Raw genomic sequence first — 7,818 nt, forward strand, 5'->3', positions numbered from 1 at the left:
CCTCTAAAACAAGCAGTTAGGAAATAATTACTGGACCAGGGTTTTGTGAGTTTTAATTAAGCAAAGTTTAGAGTACATAAGGAGTTCTCCAGGTGGCAGGAGAGACAAATTATTATTTATTTGCTTTTGCTCATTTTATTTGCATTTTCAGCTTAAAGGCTAAAAGAACTATGTCTTGTTCTGATTTTGCTTTCAGTAAGGCGCCATAAATTTTCTTATTTATTCCATATGGAAGCAGACTCAATTAATATTTATTTGTCTGTGGTTAATAGCTCAGATAATCTCTGAAACACCACAGTCCTCTCTGGTTGCGTTTTGGGAGAGGTGGAAAAAAAAATCCCAAATATATCATTAAGCTTTGTTTGATAGCTGAAGAATTGTTAGCATTTTTCAACACTGTTTTCATTTCAGATTCTCACTAATATTTTTTTTTTTATGGACATATTTTCCCCTGGGAAAACTTTCTTTCACCCTCATGAGAGCAAGCTGCTCTATCTTGGAAGAGAGACAGCCTTTAAATGGACTGAGAAACAAGTTCATCTCCCTCCACAGTGTCCTTCATCCTCTTCCTCCCTCTCCCTCTCCTAACCATGGCCTGAGTTAAGCAGTTGTCTATAAGACTTGAAACAAGTCTTACAGACAACTTTGGCAGATTTCAGTATTCCTCCTGCTTCCATTTATTGATCCTTCCAGCTCATAACTTATAGGCATGTGAACTTTTAGCTTTTTGCTTATTGGTTCCTTTTGATAGTTTACAAGGCTGATGGCATCACAAATGATAATTCTTAGGACCATTTAGCATCTCAAAAGAAGGAGTTTCTAAGAAAAGTGAGAGGTGATAGTGGTACCTTCTATTTTTAAAGCAAAGCATGGGTCAAATTCTGCTTCCACTGAACTCTATGGCACAGCTCTCACAGCTTGTGTTAGGAAGAAGCTTGGGCCCAGGGGATGATGAAGCCAGTGATTATACAGCACATTATGCTGAAGAAAAATTAAATCAAGTGCAGCTGCTTTCATATAATTCAAAGAGAGAACTCAGTGTTTTCTTAAATTCTTTTTGGTTTCTTTTCCCCTCTCCACTCTCTGCACACTGATTTCTTGCCTACAAAGAAAAACTTCAAAGAACATAAGCAAATCCAAACCTTTTATTTAAGTTTTGGTTTTTTACCCCCTTTTTTATCCATTAAAAAAAAGTAAGGGAAATTTTTTCCACTTGATTGTGATGCAAAAAAATCTTGCCTCTTAGTTCCTTTGGTGATGCCTTCATGGTATTAAGGGACTCAAAACTGCTTTAAAGGGGGACAAGCTGTTGTCTCAACCTCAGCTTTAGAATCATTCCACCATCCTCTTCAGTCAAACAAGGATTTCAATGCCTATTCAGAAAGACTTGTTTTCAACTACAAGCTGCTGCTTACTGGAGCCTAACCTATCTAAAAAGGTAGATCAGAAACCCCCAGTGGGTTTGATAAAAACTGCATAAACCAAGCTTGAAGTTCACGGGTTTCTACAAGGTGGAAAAAAGTATTCAAGTCAAGAACAGGGTTTTAATGTAAACAGACACATAGCAAAGTGAAGAATACTCTATCTATTCCAAGAGATAGAGTAAAATTTGAGTTTAGCTGGAAAAAATTGAGTTTTTATTTAGTCATTTATATGATTCTACAGTTAAGGGCATTTTCTTATTGCTGTTCAGGTGCTGATTCATCAAACTTCTGGAGCCCACATGAAACCTGAGCATATTTGTGGTTCCACTGAGTTCAACAGGGGCACAATTACATGAATAAAGGGAGATATGTGAGTGCCTTTCTGAATCAGGGCCCTATGCCAATGAGAAAACTTTCATTAGCAAGATCTACCATCAAATAATTTCCACTAGAAGATAATGTTTGCTTTACTAAGTAGATTGTCTTTTGGTTCTGCATTTGACTATAAGCAGACATCATTATTAGCAGGTCCTTGACAACCCGTGTTTGTGGAAATAACCTTGCTGATATAATCCTGATAAATGTTAAGGTTTGTACACTACTTCACATCCGTCAAGAAAAAACAATTGCAACCACATAAGCAAATTCCCCTCAGAGCTGGAAGAAGAATGCTTTTGATGTAACCCTACTATTTTTAATTATTTTGGGGACGTGTTCAATTGCTCTGAGAGGATCTGAGTTTGTAACTAAGTAGATAATTTTACACAAAATGAGATGCAAAATTTAGCCCATGTATTTTGGAGAATAAACTTTTATTTTCAGGGACAGGTGTGATAAAACTGCCAAGGGGAATAAAAAAAAAGAAAGAATGAGAAACAACTTTTTAAATTAAATTGTTAGGAAAATGGCACACTATCCGGGTGCATACATTCATTTTGCACATATAATGTACTTTGTCCTAGAAGAAATGTTCATAAAAGCCTCTCAATTCAGGCATTTGACAGATGAGATCTGTTCTTGATGTCAGTCACTGAGTTACATGCCTCTTCTTCTATTTTGCTGCTGTGATTTTTATTCCGTTTATCTTTGTGCCCACACAGTATATCAGTATAAATTTATATGTGTGTGTGCATATTCTATACATACAATCTTTATTATGCAGATGATAGCAGTGTTAAGCTTGCTGCAGAGGGCATCTCTTTCATATTTCAGAGGAATGCTGGGCAAGGAGATCTATTCTTGAAGCCCACAATATTAGAATAAGAATGAAATAATTTTCATAGCCTCCACATAGTGGAGGAAAAAACAGGACAACTCTGCAAACAATAAATGCAGAGCCCTTTTTTATGACATGCAGAAAAACAAAACCTTGTGTTGAAAATATTTAGAACAACCTCAGCACTAAGGAATGGAGTTACTGGGGTTAGTTGAGAGCAAAGTGAGTGGAAATCATTACTTTCCTCCATCCTGGCATGGGCTGCTTCTACTTCCACCTCACTTGGTATAAATGAGCAGAGTGCAGTGGAAACATGCAGCCAAGGTTCTGTGCAAAACAGCAGATTCTCTGTGCTTTTAAAATATTTTTCTACTGGTCTTTTTTGTATGCTTTTAAATTGATGCTAGTGCTGCCATTATTATCAAATTAAAACTGACACATCCGTTTTAGGGCTCAGATCTCTGTTTTCTACCACACATATAAAAGAAAATTTATTAAGCAAGTTCTACAACCCATGAAATTACTGAAGTCTCTTTCTGAAGACTTCCAGTGTAGGTTTCCCACAGGCTGGACATGAACTGTTGTCTTCCATGACCTCTCTGGCACCAAATCATACTGAGGCTTTTCTCTAAGTCCAGACTAATTAGGACTTTCTCATTGTTCAGGCACCTATTTTTAAAGAATTCTTCAGGATTCAATATCTTCAGAACTTCAACTCTTTTGATGAATTTTGTTTAAATCAATCATCAATATTTCAAAACAAAACAAAAGAAAACCCCAGAACATCTGAAGGAGATATGGACAGCAAGCAGCCAGTCACAATCAATCATTGTGATTGCCTCTGATCGTTTTTTTTTTTTTTAACAAAACCAGATTTTGATGGTCTTTTTCACAAAAAAAACCATATATTTGGCTTTTTTATTAATATCTCCAGAAGGGAGGATTCATCTTATTTGGCCTCGGTGCCCTTTTAGGCACCTCTTTGGAAACTGGCACCTGGGGTGGTATTCTGGATAACATTTAAATGTTGCTTCCAACTCAAACTACATGATTTTATGCTCTAGGATGAATGGACATGTAGAGGGAGAAGGTTTCCTCAGATATATACCTCAAACAAACACAAGCAACAGATCATATACATATGCACCTATAAGAACCAACTTAGAGATGATGCAATGTCAAATGTTTTCTGAGTCTTGGGTCCTAATTTTACCACAAGGAGTGCCTACTGCCACTTTTTGAAGTATAGCTGGTTTTGAATAGGATTCACAAAAGTCAGCTGAAAATGCTGCACAAATTCTAGCTTTGGTTCTTTGAAATTATGCACAATCCATCCTCAGAAAATCTAAAAATCAAAGAATTGCAAACTGCGATGCCTCATAGAACAGCCCTTGGTTCAGATTACACATATACATGCAGAAAGGGAGCTGGAAAAACAGCCTTCTTTTTGTAGTAATTTTTTTCATTAAAAATAATCTGTGTAATTAATTAACAATGCATTTGTGAATGATTAAGTGCAGAGAAAAGCTGTTGAGAAAGGATTTTAAAAGCTGTGCTACTGTAAATCATTGCAGTGTAAGACTTACTTCTACAGAGATAATATATCCCCAAATGCCTTTGAAATTCTGCAATAAGTGAGAGGAATAGAAAATGAAGGGTAAGAGATACTGTAAGCAAACTGCTTCTTAACATCTCTATCAAGACAATACATTTTACCTCGGTGTGCTAAAAATGCAAACAGAATCTTTAACTCCTAAGATCAATTGCAAGCACACAGAAACTCTGGATTTAGGAAAAGCATTCTGTCTTGTCAAGCTCACCTTATCATCATGGAAGAATAAACAGCGTAATTATTCTCACCTTTTTGTTTGTTTTCTAATTGGATCATTTATTACTTTCGGGAAATTCAAGTCCACATCAGATTTATGGCACGAGGATTCTGAAATATTGCTTTGGTTATAGAAATGTCAAAGCTGGCAGGTAAGCTGTCTTGTTGCCTCAGGAGTCTTTTGCATGAGCAAAAATTATGGAAAAGGCCTTTAGAATGAAATAAGTTCAACAATTTGTTTCTGTGTTCTGCATAGTTGAAAACTCTGTTCTTTTACCGATATTTGAGGTCCATTTATCAGCCTATGGTTTATAACATTGGTGTGCCTGGATCAAACACACAAAGGATAGGATTGTAACTGTTCTGTTTTGCAGAATGTATTCTGTTTCTAGGTTGGCTAAAACAGGATTTGGGTGATTCTTAACACAATTCTTCTGGTTAGTTACCAAATATCTACCAATGTGAACCATGAGTGATCTTGAAATGGCTCCTCTGCATTCCTTGTAAACACTGAAGTGCTCAGACTGTTTCTTATTTAGCACTGAATGAAATTTGCTTTCTCTGCTGCTCAGCAACACAAGTTTCTGCTGTGTCTTTCACTAAAAAATGCAAAGCAAGGCCTGAAATACCACCATCTCAAACATGTACTATAGGAAATTTGGTTTAACTCTTTATCTTTTAATTTCAGGAAGTTTACTCATGAGTTCATGACATTTTGTGAGTAAATCCTAACAGATAACAGATATCACATAGTATTTATTCAGCTATACAATGAGAACATCACAGAATGGTTTGGGTTGGAAAGGGCTTAGAGATCACCTAGTTCCAATCCCCTGCCATGGGCAAGGACAGCTTCCAGTAGACCAGTGTGCTCAAACCCCTCTCCTAGCCTGGCCATGCATATCCTTCCAATTAGGCATTTGTATATTAAAGGGATTGATTTTCTTTGTTCAGCAAAAAATCTCAGACAGCAAGGAGTTCAAGCCATTTGATCTCAATCTCACTTGAAGTCACTGGAAAAAAAAACAAACAAAAAAAAAAAAAAAAAAAAAAAAAAACCACAAAAACCCAGGTTTGAAATCAGCCACCAGCCTAATAAGCTGCCATGACAAAAAGAAAATTCTGGCCACAACTGATGACGTTCCTACAGGTGAGAATCTCCCATCAGCACAAAGTGGTGGTGATGGAAGTGGTTTTCTGTCTGATAAGCTTTATCTCTGCCACGACAGGAAGATGCAGTTGGGGGATATGACTGTGTGTGCACATGAACACTGTGCTGGTCCCCCTGGGTACCTTTTACAACCAGCAAAGGGAAATGGATGTTTTTAGGACTTGGTTCATCTAATTTCATTTAGATGCTAAATATTTTTAAAAAACAACATTGACTAAGCAGTAGGAAAGCTCATTTGTCTTCTTACCCTACACTGGAAGAATGCAATTCCTAAAGACTGTAAAACTTTATGAGATAACAAGCAAAGGAACCAAGACAGAAAATAACTATTCATGTATAAACCTCTCCTTAGAGTCTTTGCTAAGATTACATTTTTAATATGGTGAAGGAAAAAGTAATCCAATCCTTACATATAGGACTAATGAATTTTGTAATTTTCTTATTTCTCAAGACAAGACCAAATACTGTTCAAAAGTTGTTCAAACTCAGTTTCTAGTGCAAAGAGGAAACATACAAAAATTTCAGTTTCACTGAACTTAAGTAAAAACATTTAGTTTTTCCTAGTGACTTATTTCAGAAATGTGCCATTATTCAGCAAAAATGAGTTATTATTCAGTATATTTGATATAAAAATATTTCTGTGGGATAATATGAAAATATTTCTGAGGCAAAATGTTAGTCCAAGGTATACAGGACCATTTTTAGTTAAGACATTAATTGCTTTTAGGCATCAAGAATTGGGGTGTTATCAGTGTGCTTCTTTTTAGAAAGCCCCATGCTAAACATTCAAAAATAGAAAACAAAATTTAAAAATCCTTAAGAACTGTAGAAAAAGAAGTCATAGAAAATACATGAAGAGCAAGAAAACAAATCACAGATTAGCCACAGGGGATTTTTAAGGAAATTATAACAAAAATTGAGAGTTTGTCACGTATTTCCACAGATAGTACAGAAAGCTAAAATGATCAGTGCAATCACAGATAAAAACATGGGATAGCATGGCAAAAGTCAGTATTTTTATGTGCTAAGATAAAATGCTGCAACACTTTCTGTAAGTATGTAAATTATTTTTAAACAAAGCATGACAGCAGAACTCCTCTGCCCCTGAATATGTGGACAATATTGCAGGAGAGGAATAAATTCATTCTAAAGTCCTGAACCTCTGTTGCTACAAACACAAATATATACAGCAATAAATTCACAAAACCAAGCAGACTCTTTAAATAACAACAAGTTTTGTGTGTTTATGTATTTATTCTTTTATTTTGACAGATCAAGGCTGAAGTTTTTTGTCGTGGTCAGGAATCAGCATGTAGAACATATCCTACTGCTGATGAGATTCATTAAGGTTTTATGTCACATTTAGATCCATGATAAGAAATCCCCCTAAATGTAACAAGAATGAGGATTGATTCTTTTCTTTAGCTTTTATTCAATTACTTGTCTAAATGACAAGCAAGAACCCTGAGCCCAGGTGGGACCTGCTGCAGTTCAGTTATTAAAGCCAAAGATTAGTAGTCATATCACCTTGAGCTTAATCCTCTTTTTTTTTTTTTCTGGCTCACAGTAACCTTAGGCAAAATGGATTCTTTTTCCTTTATTCACCTGCAAAACAACAGGTTGTAATAATTTTGAGCTGCCTCTGGGTTGCTTCCTCATGTTTATTTTAAAACATAATAACTACATTAAAAATTATTTCAAATGATAACTGCAAAGAACAATAGTACCAAAAACTATCACCATTATGACCTGCAGAGCTTTGTCTAGCAATTGAATGAGCTCTTAATGGCAAAGTAATCTTGTGGAAGGCTGTTACATCAGATGACTTGTTGTAAAGTAGTGTAGTTCAGTGATATGTGCTCTTGGAAACCAGATTATCCCAAGTGAGGATGTAACCCAAATCCTTTTCTTCCCAGAAATTTAAGCCTGTGGGGAATCTTTAATATTTTATTGTTTATTTAGGGTAGAGTGTGAAGCAGCATGGCCGGGCTGAGCTGGGATTGCTCCAACACTGCCCAAAGGGTCAGAGAGCTGCACTTTGCCAGGGCACCCCATGGTGTGGCCATGGAATTTTCTAGACAGACATGGTGACCAATTTATGCTCTGGAACGTTAAAATATCTGAGTACAGAATGAAAACAGTGACCAATTTGTGGCCTATGTCTGGCAGCCACATTCTT

At 36.1% G+C, this 7,818-nt stretch overlaps 1 long non-coding RNA gene across 1 annotated transcript in view; it reads right to left on the reverse strand.

Moving 5' to 3' along the window:
• The window catches only part of LOC146763527 (uncharacterized), a 56,143-nt gene that overhangs the window by 27,224 nt on the left and 21,101 nt on the right, over positions 1-7,818 (reverse strand). The gene's annotated exons all lie outside the window — the stretch shown is intronic.

The sequence above is a fragment of the Lonchura striata genome, chromosome 1A (genome assembly GCF_050655825.1).
Source record: "Lonchura striata isolate lonStrDom1 chromosome 1A, ASM5065582v1, whole genome shotgun sequence".
Taxonomy (NCBI): domain Eukaryota; kingdom Metazoa; phylum Chordata; class Aves; order Passeriformes; family Estrildidae; genus Lonchura; species Lonchura striata.